The 14,726-nt window shown below is 32.8% G+C and overlaps 1 protein-coding gene across 2 annotated transcripts in view; it reads right to left on the minus strand.

Annotated features, from left to right (window-relative positions):
- Window positions 1-14,726, minus strand: part of LOC115451094 (ATP-binding cassette sub-family G member 1) — an 86,915-nt gene that overhangs the window by 56,493 nt on the left and 15,696 nt on the right. The gene's annotated exons all lie outside the window — the stretch shown is intronic.

Consider the following 14,726-nt stretch of genomic DNA (forward strand, 5'->3'; position numbering starts at 1 on the left):
TTTTGCTCGTCAAAAATCATACATTTAAACTTCTAAACAAAAACGTACCTTAACTTGATAACCTTAACGTTTTTAAATTATAGCTCCGAAACGAACCATTTATAGTAATTAAGAAACATAATACTGTAATATGTAACATTAATGTTGTATTGTATTTAAATAAAGAACGCTGATGCATACCTATTTATTAGAACCAACCATGCTTCGATGTGATTGTGTAAAGTACTTAATATATACCAAATTACACGCGTTGGCTACAGAGCTAACGTGTGTAATTTGGTACATATTAAGTAATTTACTACTTTAAGATAACTGTATCTGAATGGACATATATTAGTAAACAATACTTGCCTAATGGAAAGCCAGTGGTAGGATATATATTATATCCACCCGGATAGTGACCACCGTGCACAAGGTGTTAAAAGCCGCTATAGTGGCCCACGTAACTGTGTCGCGTTACGGGATCAGCCGTAAATCCGGTTCCAATAGGCCGGCGTAATTGTGTTGACTATCGTGGGTTAATCATCTCTCGTCAGTCGACATTCTAATGGACTTTGCCCGACTCGGAATTCGAATACAGGACCTCAGAGCGCTGCTGTACCGCGCATGCAGTACAACTACGCCACCAAGGCCGTAAAATTTAGCAGACTATAATATATGTATACTAATTACTAAACATGGCTAATAGACCTAAAATGACCATCAAGATTTCGTCCATATTATACATCGGGCGCATCAAAAGCAATATCTAAGACTCTAATTAATCTAAAAATCAAATCAAAATTTTATGTGATTCTTCTGGAAGCAGTTACATAATATATTATCTACTTATAAGCATGAACGTCACAACGTCACAACTTCGTTACTTAAAAGTTAAAAGTGCTCGTAAATGTTGAACAGTTTTCAAATAAAATCAAACATTGCTTCATTGACCACAATCGCTTTCAATTGCGACTGATTACGACAACCTATTTTTGTTAATAGCTGAAAGGCAGTTCAAAATGGAACGTTTCATTGCATTACAAATGTTGAAGGTCATTCGGTCAAGACATTTTAATTTAATTTTAATTAATCTGGATAGGACTTGGGAAATCATAAATCTTCAAGAAAAATCTGTTGCTGATAATCTTTGATGCTTTGGTGATGTTATTGATCGAATAAAAAATTACTGTACTCATTTACAAGGGTTTCTTTAAAGAGAGCTCCGATTCCTCCGTAAAATTCCTGACAACATTTGACATAACGATTTTAGAAGTTGTCCCAAGTCGTATTGCAAGCCAAAGGTAAAATATTTTTTGTTTAAAGTGTATTTTTTCAAAGATCTTTTAAATCATCATGAATCTACTAACTACCAAAAGGTAGCTGGAATGAAGAAACGTTGTACGAAACTCCCTCTTCAACACGATCTGTCAAAAGTAGTTTTAGTGACAAAAAATAAAACAAAATTGCATATTTTTAATTATCAATGCTCAACGTTAACCGCGATTTTTAAATGAAACTATTTTTCGAATTTAATCGCTGTTTTTTATATATCATAATTTTCTCCCGACTTTTCGAAGACAGCCTTCATGGTCACGGGGGGACGATAAACATAGTTTTATTTCAATGTCTAACATTCGCGTAAACTTAATAAATCATTATCAATTACGTAAGTGAATGTCTTTGAACTTGACTATGAATAACTCAGCGTCATGATTACACGACGTGCAAATAATACCTTTGGTATGCTGACACTAAACTTCATAATTTTGCTTACTGATGCTCGTTAATTTGCCTGTTATTTTCTTTTTAGCTGCGATAGCTTAGTTGGTTGTGAAACGGACTGGTGAGACGAATGTCTGCACGTTCAAAACCCAAGGGCAGATACCTACGACTTTTCTAAAATTGTGTGTATTCTTTGTGAATTATCGCTTGCTTTTATGGTAAAGGAAAGCATCGTGTGGAAACCTATATATCTGAGCAGTTCTTTATAAGAATTTTGAGGGTGTGTGAAGCCTACCAAACCGCACTAAGCCGGCGTGGTGGACTAAGGCATAAGTCACACGCTAAACAACCACATAATAAGTACAAATTCTCTAGGTACTAACATTACATTTAAAATATACCGTATCTGCCATCTAGTCTTATATTGTCATACCAAAATGACTCTTCAGCACCTGATAGTAGGTACAATGATCCAAACAGAGCATCTATTGACGAGAGATCATCGCTCACCAGTTTGACACAATTATGCCGGCTTGTCCGTAGTTTCCGAACTTTGCACAGCTGTGTTGTCATAGTTTATAGTAAATATTGACGTTTCAACACTGCATACGTTCTATTTTTCATTACACATAATGGGTATTAGGAACAAGGTTATTTTATCTTCATCTATATTTGATTATATATTGCGTATCAGTAATTATGTGTGCATCATTGCAAAATATGTCTTTTGCATATTATGTTAAATTTCAAATTAAAAATAGTTTTAGAGTATTTTAATGTGATATAGAAAAGTCTGAACACTGTCGGCTACTTTTTATTATTTTGCGTTTAATCCATCAAATAAAATTGTAATAATAATTATAAATAAAAAATTATTTAATTAAAGAAAATAAAAGAAACATCAAATAAAATGATAACAATTAAAAATTAAAACGTATTTAAAAAAAGACAATAAAATATATAGTAAATAATATCAAGGTGTATAAATCGAGTAGTGGACGCTAGAAAACCAGAATTAATATAAATGATACTTTTGACTAAAAATTCGCTTATTTAGGAATTATTTTTAAATATCCCATTTTTTTGTCAAATATGTTGTTTGTTTTTTTTATAACACTATTCTTTATTTATGGTAATTAACAACTAGTGGTGTAGTCACACAAAAAGCGATTTAACAAAGATTTAATTTATTACTTAAATCGTTACAATATCAAAACATTTAATGCAATTCCGTTCATTGAGTCGAAACCGCATACACATTTTGTAAACAAATGTGTAGCCAGACCAAACAAATAAAAAACCTCACAATATTGTGGTAAAATCGGAAACAATTTCTTGTACTGCCAACTTTCAAACGAATAAAAAAAGTAGCGCGCCTAAAGCAGATTTTTTTCCTGGTCAAGCTATAGACAGTGCCACTTTAAAGCCAAATATCATTTTAAAGTGCCGAGATCTGATCCTATATTCCACATCTTATTTTGTACACGCGTAGAATGCTGGCACATCTAATTCGTTGCATCTGGCAATACAACATTGCCTAATGCCAAGGCGACGTGCACATGTTACATTTATAAGACAGTTCATTGACATTGACTCGTGTCGGTCAAGGCAATACAACGCGTCCTTTATCGATACATTTAAGCACGTAATCAGTTTGTTTATAACATTAAGCATTTTCATTCATATTATTTTATTTAAGATTTTTATTTTAAACATGAACTTTATTTAACGTTCTTATTATAAATTACAATTAAAGTCATTAACATTAATGTGTTATTGTTTATACTTTTATGATTTTGAACAAAATTCAAAACTTATTTTTTTCCATTCTTATTTTAAATCTTTGTTTAGAGTAAACACCGATATATATTAATAGAACCCATATGATAAGCACAATAGGAATTAAACGAACATGACATATTGCATGAGTAATATTTTATTTTAATTATGGATTTTAAAGATTATTTTTTTTTCTAAAAATAGACCAACTTAATTGTATAGAGTAACCTATATATAATCTGTGACTATATTTCGTCTATGCTCTATCATTTTGGCGCCCCGCCGACCTGTGATTCTAAAGTTAAAATATCTCACGTCATAACAGAATTCCATTTCCGCTTTAATAAATAACTATTATAAATTTATGTAACTAGTTATTGGCATTACGTACCTAATGTAAATCTTAACCATTTAAGTCAATGGCAATTTTCGACTATTAATGTAGCTACTTATTTAAACAGGAAGTATAATTGAGTAATTTTAGTAAATTGAACATTTTAGTAAATGTTCAATTTTAGAAAACATTAAAAGATTTTTTATGTGTTCCTCGTCATATTTTTAATAACAACATTACGAACTTTAATTTAGAAACAAGCTTGAACTTTATATAAGCAAATGATTTCTTTCCAAACTTATAACTGCTTTGGTGACGTATTGCATTACGGTACAGCAACACTGCACGGCTCTAAGGTCGGTATTCGAATCCCAGGCCGAGCAGTGATGTTGGGTTTCTGCTCAGTTTCAGCCCGGAGTCTGGAATTTGCGTTTGATTAGGCGGTAGGATCGCCCTTTATCACATCAGGGGACAGAAAATACATGCCGGAAATAATACATGGGTACCTTGGTTGTACCAATACCTACTTCTACCTACCCTGCCTTTGAGGATAAATACGTGGTATGTGTGTGTAAAGCTGTTTTTGAAGACCTGTGTAAGGCAGACCATGACCTGGATTAACATGAATTATTATGAATACCAAGAATTTATTCAACACTTTAGAAGAGAATCCTATCGTTAATAATTATTAAAATTTATGGAAATAGAATTAAAATTATCTTGTTTTTATTGAAAGAATAAATACTGAAAAGGATTGTTTTTAAATTAATTTCCAAAAGTTTTTCATAAATTATGAATAATTTAACAAATCTATACCTGCACTATAGGCATTCTCCTTTAAGTTAAACCTACTTTAAAGTAATCTATACAGTATACTAGTATACATATATATACAGCCAAACAGTTCGTTTCAACGCGCTACTCTCAAGAACTACTAAACCGATTTTAATTTCTTTTCACTAATAGGAAGCTACATTACTCATGATTGCTACGGGCTAAACTATTTATCCTACGAAAATATTTATTTCAAAAAAATCTTTTCGTATTAAGGCGATACCTCAAGGTCCATTTTCATACATTTTGTTTCACCTTTAATCTGGGTAACTAAACAAGTATTGGCAAGTAAAGAATTTAAATTCACGTCTAGTTAGTGATTAGTTCTCGCAGTTGAAAGAAAAACGTAAAAATAATTAATAATCATGGATATTTCTACCTTTAAAATTTCGTCATATTAAATTTTAAAGGCCGAAATATCCATGATTATTAATTATTTTTACGTTTTTCTTTCAACTGCGAGAACTAATCACTAACTAGACGTGAATTTAAATTCTTTACTTGCCAATACTTGTTTAGTTACCCAGATTAAAGGTGAAACAAAATGTATGAAAATGGACCTTGAGGTATCGCCTTAATTACTCGAGCAATGATCGGACGTTTACTTTAGTAACTTCTCCCGTTTTCCCAACATTTCCCTTCACTGCTCTGCTCCTATTAATTGTAGCGTGATGAAAAGTATACTATAACCAGCACAGGAGTATGACAATTATTAATTACGTTTTAATTTTTTTTTTTGTTCAAAATCTTAAATACCAACTTGCCGGCCGGTTTTAGTTTTTTTCGTTCTACTCATATGTATTAACAAGTTATTTTAATGATGTCCTTATTAGGGCGGGTTTTTCTTCTGCAAATCATTAATTATAATGTGTATCAAAGGAGACGAGGCATCACAAGAACAGTAAAATTATTCTGTAGTCTTCAAAATCGGTAACGCAACATCAAATGGCAGTATGTTTATGGAAAGTTATGGTTACGTAGCTTGAAGAGTTAAGTGTATTTTCCAATAATAGGAAGGCAAAGCAAAGGAATTAGCAGCTAACAATTATTCGCGAATTATAAACATTTAAAAATCAATGGACATTCATAAATTTAATAAGCGATAAATTAACAAACGGATTTACAAACCAGTTGTTTTATAGATCAACGATAATAATACGCGACATTTTTGCAAAAACTTGAATATTTATTATTTGATATTTTTTTTATTTATTTATTTTTATTATTAATGATTAGGTACATTACCATGTGAAAATAGAAAAACAAAGATTCGCAATACATTGTTACAATAGTTGAAGAATCTAATATATTATTACATTAATTTATTTTTATTTATATTACACATTTTTTTATAGATCAATGTTGAATGCGAACTTAATGCCGTGCATAATTAGAATTAATTCAAATTTAAAATAGCTGGCCGTATAATATTAACATTATTATAACCAGTATTTCAACTGATATTGAAATAAAAATAAAAAAATAATAATATTTCTGGAAACATAATACGCACTATAATCTTTGATTCAGTTTATACTATGATACTTAGTATTCTCTTTCGTATTATTATATCCAATTTGCCATGTATGTAATAAATAATAAGGTTATTTTTTCCGTGACACGCGTAATGTCATGTAACTGTCATGTAGCTGTCATGTTAGCCGGCTAACATGTCAAGCATTAAGTGGATATTATTTCAAATTAATTTAAGTTGAAAATATAACAAAATCTCCATCGTGAGCGTCCGGCTCGCATTCTGACTATTCTATGCACCAACCATTTGTTTATTATTATTAATTAAAATAGCTGCTAGACTCACAAACTCGGAGAAAATTTCCGAAAGGTACTTATTAGTTCAAAAGGTTGTCTTTGTCTACAAAAAATAGCATAGGTACAGACAGAACCCTAGTGAAATGATTTTTGTATTCTATTGGATATGAAACCCTAAAAAGTAAGACGTAATTAAAAGTTCAGTATGAATAATATTTTATTATGGCGTAGCACAGCAACACAGTGTTTGTAGCCATTTAAAAAATATATATATTACGTTTAGGCACCGCGCATACTACGCGACGCGACGGGCCGCAACGGGCCGGCAAAATTACGCCAAAGCACAATAAAGTCAGTTCGGGGCGTGCCGCAAAGCTATAATTGAATCACTTTAGTAGTCTAAAGCGATGGATAGTTTCCGACGAATAGTTCTATTTATTCAATATACCTTTTGATATATGTTCACTTAACTACAGATTTATTTACATTGAGTATTGTTAGAATTTTACACTATTTCATTAGTATGTTTTATGTTTTGGAGCATCCAGGTATACAATAATTCATTATCAAGAATTTAAATGTTATGTTTCACTCTATTTAATATGAATGTTTTACGACAATGCCAAATATTGATAGGTTAAAAGATGACACTAGATGGTAGAGCTTTCGCTGTACACATTATAATATAGTGATTCCTTTGGTTCCAACGCAGGCGTAGGCGTGCTGCATCGCAACGCATAACATCGCCGTCAAAATACGCCTAGGAACTAGGAAATTGAACTGTAATCCATTCAAACTGACTTCATTATGGTCAATATTGACAGCTTGTGGTTGTGTACGGAGTGGCGCTCATGATATAAGAACTCGAGTAAATAAATAGGTTATAACAGTGAGGTTTAAGTTGTCATTTTAGTTCAGATTTTGAACAAATAGTTTATATGGACGTTCGTATCTATAGAATATACATTAATGCTAGAAAGCGATCCTTCAGCACGTTGCGATGCGAAGCCTTGCAGGCCGCCTTTAGAGTGCGATAGTCGCATAAAATGTACGACAGTTTAGAAGGATTTTTGCTATACGATGCATCGTGGTACAACCCGCCCTAATGTGCGCTGCCCTGATGTTTGTAGTCTGTTGTTTGCACTAAGCTACCGATGCAAGACTTTTTTTTACTTTTTTATTATGCATCTTACATCTTTCTGTTTTGTAACAGGTAGATACTTAAGTATAAACTACCAAGTTATATGTCAAATTATAGCTTCAAATGTCATGGTATAAGTTAAATTTAAATGTTAATTTATAGATTGACATTTACCTACCGAAAAAATAGCAAATTAAATCAACCAAAAACATCCGCATTACAATCATTATTAAAAAAAAGAGCAACGTCTATCATAATCCTTTCAACTTTTCATAACAACTCAGTTTGCTCTTTTTTTATTAATCTAAACAAAAACAGACTGCAGAGCTTCAAGCATACGACTCACGTTCCATTTTATACCTTTAACTTGGATTCAAAAAGTTTACATTTAATAAAATTATAAGGAAAACAGATAATTATCATTTAAAGGTTGTCATTCAGTTCTTTGGTGCGACTGGCGATCCGAAAACCATAGAATGGCAGCTTTATTGCTGCGGCAGTCAGAGTATTTTACAAAGTATGGTTTGGTATTCCACTGCGCTCGCCATCCTGAGACATGAGGTGTTAAGTCTCATTATGTACAGTAGTTACACTGGCTACAATGTCCATCAAACCGGAACACAATAGTGACTACACACTGCTGCTTGGTGGCCGAAATAGACATTGCGGCGATACGTACGCAGGCGGAATTTCACATATGAGAGACCTACCACCAGTGATTGAAGTGTGAAGTCAGCCTGCCGTGATTTTATACGGAATGCCGGAAGTCGCTAGTTTTCTTCCTAATCTAAACATCTTTGAAAGGTTAGCAAAATACCCACAATACCTTTGCCTGTGTTTACAGCCGGCGACCATCTCTAAATGACCAACTTATCTTCTGCTATAAATTATTAGGTTATAACGAAAATCATGGGCGTTAAATAAATTTACAATTCTAGTAAAGTATCATAAAAAACAATTAGCACGATATTTTCACACATCATTAAATCAATCTTAATAGGCGTATATCTTTTTCTACATTATAAAGATATTTAAATCATTAAGTAAATTATAAACTTTGTATTAGATATTTTTTTATATCAGCCTCTTTTTGTATAGTTAATTATGGACTTTATAGTCATGTACATTTTCTGTTTTTAAAACATATTATACAGGGTAATTTTGACATTGCGTTACTAAATGAAACAGAATGAAACCCTCAGATGAAACATATACTCGTCACCTATCGTATGCTGACATTGTGCCAAAAATCATCATTAATTACGAATATTTTCATCAAAAAACCTGGTTTTAGTTTTCTGATTTTTTAATAATTTTGTAGTTTAATGCAAATATAGCGTGTGCGTGAGTGTATGTCTGACTGAAAGTATTATGTTGCCACTGCAACGAATTCTCTTAGAGTAGTAGTAGTGGCTTTAGGACGCGTAAAATTAAAATTACTTTTTATTAATATTTATTTTGTTCGAAACTTACACTTTTTTATTTTACATCTACGACTCCAGTAACTTATTGTAAAGTATTATTTCCAAGTAGATAAGTATGTGGTTTCATTTAACGCGATGTCAAAATGACCCTGTATTAAGGAGTAAAATTCTATTACAAGATATGGCAACATGTTTGTAAATTTAATGTTTCTAATAATTGCATAATTAAGTCTACACGTGTTATTTAAACCATTAAAATAAATGGACCTCAAATAAAGTTGTTCTAATAAGGAAAAATGTCCTCTTATTTTGTCCACTATGATTCTAATTATGTGTTATTAATTAACCAGTTTGTTACAAGTTTAACATAAGTCTAATTTAATTTTCTAACACCTGAAAATACTAAGCAATTTGACCATAGCATATAAAGCAGTAATAATTAACAATCGACTACTAATTTGTGAATTTGCTATGTATTCTCAACGAATTAGTATTGAACTTTGAATGAACTTTGTCAACGTTGTCGACGTAATAACTGCGACTGATATAGCCGCCAAGGTTAATGTCAATGACAATTATTCCAATATGGCGAAGAGAGGCATTAAATAAAAATCAAATTTGAAATTTAAAAAAAGAATAGTCAATAATTGTAATATAATGTGCGCAATACACAGGTGCACTCTCTGTTCCTTCACTCTCATAGTCCGGTGAGACAGCCCATCGACATAATCAAAGAGAAATCAGGCGCAGCACCAACGGCTTAACGCGGTTTCCGAAACACCAATTTCCTGACTCCAAACCGCGACTAAGTTATTTTTAAGATGGCAAAACCCAATCTCAATTATTTTTAGCACCACTCAGGATCCGAACCCAGGATCTCAGCGCGATACTACGCCATCCAGGCAGCCAATTAATTCCATAATAATAAACATATAATAATACCCCCACGCTGGCCTAGCGCAGGTTGGTAAACTTCACATACCTTATCTCATCGAGAATTCTCAAGTATGTTAGCTTTCCTTAAGATGTTTTGCTTCACCGTACAGCCCACGATAATTGATAAATACATAAATAATAGTTTTTAATCGGCGAATTAACATTCGACTGTACGTTCCATTCCCAACTAGGCTATTGTGCACTTAGGCGTCATAGTAACCCATCATGTAACTATTGTAGTATTAAATATTACGCAAATCTATAAAACGGAACGCAATATATTTATATCGTATCAGTATATATATGTAAATTAAAGAGTGAAATCATCATTTACGCATGCATAATAATATAATTTTGCGTATTTAACTTATCAAGTATTTCTTGTTTTTATTAATTCTCCACAGCCAAATATATAATCGTTATAAATTAAACCTGAGCAAAAATATTCTCAAAAACTCGAAATTTACTATGAAAATTTTTGTTAGATAGCCAACTTAATGTAAAACGGAATGGTCTTCGGCATCAACCAGTTCTTTACATTTTTAGTACATAAATGTATTAACTAATATAAGTATTAGCATTTGTTATATATAAAAAAATATCTTTAGCTATGGGTTTATTTATAAATTAAATACAAAATGTTACCGATGGTAGGATATATTTTATATCCGCCCGGATAGCGAACACCGTACACAAGGTGTGTAAACTCGCCATAGTGGCTCACGTAAGTGTGTCGCGTTCCCGGATCAGCCTGTGTATATCTGGTTCCAACAGATCGGCATAGTAGTGGCCGGCCTTTGCTTGATTTTGTACATTATTCTATATGTAATGGTTAATAATACGAAAAAGAAGCACTCCTGCGAAAACTGCATAAAAATTGGTTAAAAAATGAGCGAGTAATTCATATTTAAAATATTGTAATGTGCAGAAGTGGGGGCGATGTGCGGGGGATATCGCTTCATCTCTTTCTCTCGCACGCGTCTTAATTCCCGATGACGTCACAAGTGGGTATTTCGTCTCTTTTCTGTTTCTTGTTAATTACCCCTTCCATCGAAATTCAAAGACTTATAACTAGTAGATTTTTTAACGGATTTTAATAATTCCTTCTGTGTTATAATTTATATTATGTAAATATTTGATAATATTAAAGAACAAAAATTAGTCCGGTACCCTATTGTGGCGACTGCCAAGACGTAATCATCTTTCGTCAATTGACATTCTATTGGACCCCAATCCACTTACCATTAGGTACAGCGGGGTCACTTGGACGCGCCAGTGTAAAAAAATACAAAATAAAACAGTTTTATATAGTATACATGTGTGTATGTAGTTCATCAGATCTGTGTAGAAAATATGAAAAAGTTACTAGTAAATATTTCAAGCAATTGTATATTTTCCGTTTACGAGCCAAATTGATAATTATATAAGGAGCAATGAATCACATTAAAATTTCCGAACACTGATTAATAATAATCAGTTTCCTTTGTTCTAAGTATAAACACAACCCAATTTGTCACAACTCAAGTCATTTCGACAAGACGATATATTTCGATCAGCATTTAAATTATTTTAAACCACATTAACTGATTTATTAAAGTAAGGTTAAGCCGACATTAGTATTAAGTAATCAAATAATATGACTTTGAAAAGTCATTTCAATGATTTTTCAGACATTGTAGATATTATTATTCAACAAATTATCATTATTTATTACTCATATAAACATTATGCGATTCGATTATAAAATGCGTAATATATAATGCTCAATCATATACAATAATATAGCTTTTTGCTTACAAAGAATACATTTTGTTGCGAAATCAATAAAGTGTTATTCAAGAGTCCTTAATGTTATAATAATAAGGAAGTGGCGACTTAATTCTCAAGGTTATAAGTTGAACTCATATGAAGTCAACTAATTGCTTATGTTTAGGCGAATGTTAAACATCAAAATTGAACTATTTTTCGAATTTTATCGCGGTATTTTTTTATCATAATTTACTCCCGACGTTTTGAAGACTTTACAGCCTTCATGGTCATATAAAGTTATCTCAATAAGTCACTATTATCCGTGGCCTGCACAACTTTAACAATTAACAATTAACAATGTACTTAATGTTTCGCAGCAAGGTGACGACGTCTAGCGAGGCAGATGAAGTTTCCTGCTTCATACAATATATTCATTAGTTTGCATTTTTATAGTATTGTTGATTAAAGGACTGCTGTAATTGTACACGGTACAAATACAACTACCACGCTAAGCTCCTGGGTCCGAATCCCAAGTCGGGCCAAAGTAATTAAGACTGGGTTTTTCCAACTTAACGAAAAACTCAGTCGCAACTCGGAGTCAGAGAGTTGGCGATGTGATATCCCGTGTCTTGGAAAGCACGTAAAGCCGTTGGTTCTGCATATGATCTCTCTCAGGTCATGTCGGATTGCCATCTCACTGTACTATAAGAGTAGAGGAACAGAGAGTGCACCTGTATATTGCGCACATACTTATCTATATATATAAAAATGAATCCCAATTTCCCTCGGTCACGCCATCACGCGTGAACCGCTGGACCGATGTCACTATTTGTTTTTTTGTTGTGTTTGTTATTGTCAGGAGAAAGATCTTATGAAAGAAAAAATTAAGGAAGTTGAGCGGAACGTTAGAACATTTAAGAAAAGTTAATTCCAGCGATTGACAGAATGCGCGCTGCAAATTCATAGGACGGGACAACGTCTGTCAGGGCAGCTAGTGCACTATAATATGTCCTGCATACTTAGCTGATTTCCATTGAAATTGAGCGCCGTGATCGAAATTCGATTAGGAAGGAATAAAAAAAGAAAGAGGAACTTATTTTGTTTATTTGATACTATAATGGTTTAACATATGACATAAGCCCTAGTAACATACTGTCCCACAGCAGGGCACGGGCCTCCCCTACGATTGGGAGGGATTAGGCCTTAGTCCACCACGCTGGCTTAACGCGGTACGCACCCTCAAAATTCCTATAGAGAACTTCTCAGGTATGCAGGTTTCCTCACGATGTTTTCCTTCACCGTTAAAGCAAGCGTTAATTCACAAAGAATACACACATATTTTTTTTGAAAAGTAAGGGGTATGTGCTTTTGGGCTTTGAACCTGCGGTCATTCGTCTCGCCAGGCCGTTCCACAATCAACTAGGCTATCGCCGCTAATATTACACACAAATATTAATGTAGTTATACTTCTAAAATAGACAAAGACCTAGGCTACTCAATAACCATATATAAATATAACACATAACAGGCCGTCTGCTTGTATACAGATAACATATCTATCAGCCTTGACCTAATTAACAACAAATTCAATAATTACAATGTTGGGAGCAAAGTTCAGCTCACTCTAAATAGGCCAATAAATAATATCTGTCACGTACCGAATCATGTTGCATTTGATGATTATAATTTGTTTAATAATGTGATATAAATGCGAAATATTGTATGATGTATTTTGTTAGAAGTAAGGGAAAATAGTAAACGATGTTGGATGAGATGTGCTCGGTACTTTTCTTTTTATTGCTTTGAATGACGAGACGAGCTTGCCGGTCGCCTGATCGTAAGCGATACGACCGCCCATAAACAGTAGAAACACCATCCAACACCTTGAATTACAAAGTTTTGTTTGGTACTTCACTGCGCTCGCCATCCTGAGACATGAGATCTTAAGTCTTACCATGTCCAGTAGTTACACTGGCTACAATATCCTTCAAACTAGAACACAACAGTGACTGCACACTAGCGCCAGAGGTAGACATTGGGGCGGTACCCACCCAGGCGGACTCTCACATATGAGAGACCTACCAGAAAAACAATAAATATATATTAGTACTTATAAAGTAATTTTTAAAGCGGAAAAATACACGGAGTACTTATCTTCAAGGCTACGACTAATACTTAGTTATTAATAAACATCAATATATTTTAAACGTAATAGGTTGAAAAGTCAAGTATCCAAAAGTATAAATTAATTATACACGTATATTATTTAGTTACAAATGTATCTTTCACGTGGAAAATAAATTAAAAAAATACTATTAAATGACCTTTTACTTAGTTTGTGATTATGAACTAATCCATTGATAATCAACTAATCACGGCTGGCGGTCGTAATCATGTCCATGGTAAAATCACCTCTAAACAAATTGCGTTAAGGTTATAATTAAATATCAATTTTTATGTGGCATATCTTTCTGTTTACATCATAAAAATGATGGTTCGTTGAAGACAAAAAACAGCGGGTATAAATCACTTGTTGTTATTTTAAAGATAAACGGATTTTATTAATTAACATTTTTAAACAAAATCCGAGTAATCAACTCTCATCAGCTGAAATTCTCTGGACCGTTCCCCTCTAACCATCAGGAATAAAGGGAGCCTTTGTCGCGCCCGCATAAAAAAAGGGATAGAAAAACCATCTAAAAAGATCCTAAGGAAGGCTCATACAACGCCTCATAACACTAGAAGCAAAACCTATAACTTTTTGCACAAGTTTACGTAGCATTAAGGTATTTGTTTATTTTTAAATATAAGGTCTATTTTTAATTCATTCACTAATTTTATTCTGCCTTGACTTTGGTCAATAAATATTACTAGTCTTACTTCTTATCTTACTAATATTATAAATACGAAAGATTGAATGTTGGAAGTAAACGCAGTAAAAGCTGAACGGATTTGGATGGAATTTGGCACACAGGAAGATTGTAGCCTGGATTAATACATACTTTATCCCGGTAATTATCTACCGGAAATAATGGGATTTTTAATGAGATTTAAA

Source organism: Manduca sexta, unplaced genomic scaffold (assembly GCF_014839805.1).
Source record: "Manduca sexta isolate Smith_Timp_Sample1 unplaced genomic scaffold, JHU_Msex_v1.0 HiC_scaffold_46, whole genome shotgun sequence".
In the NCBI taxonomy this organism is placed as follows: Eukaryota; Metazoa; Arthropoda; class Insecta; order Lepidoptera; family Sphingidae; genus Manduca; species Manduca sexta.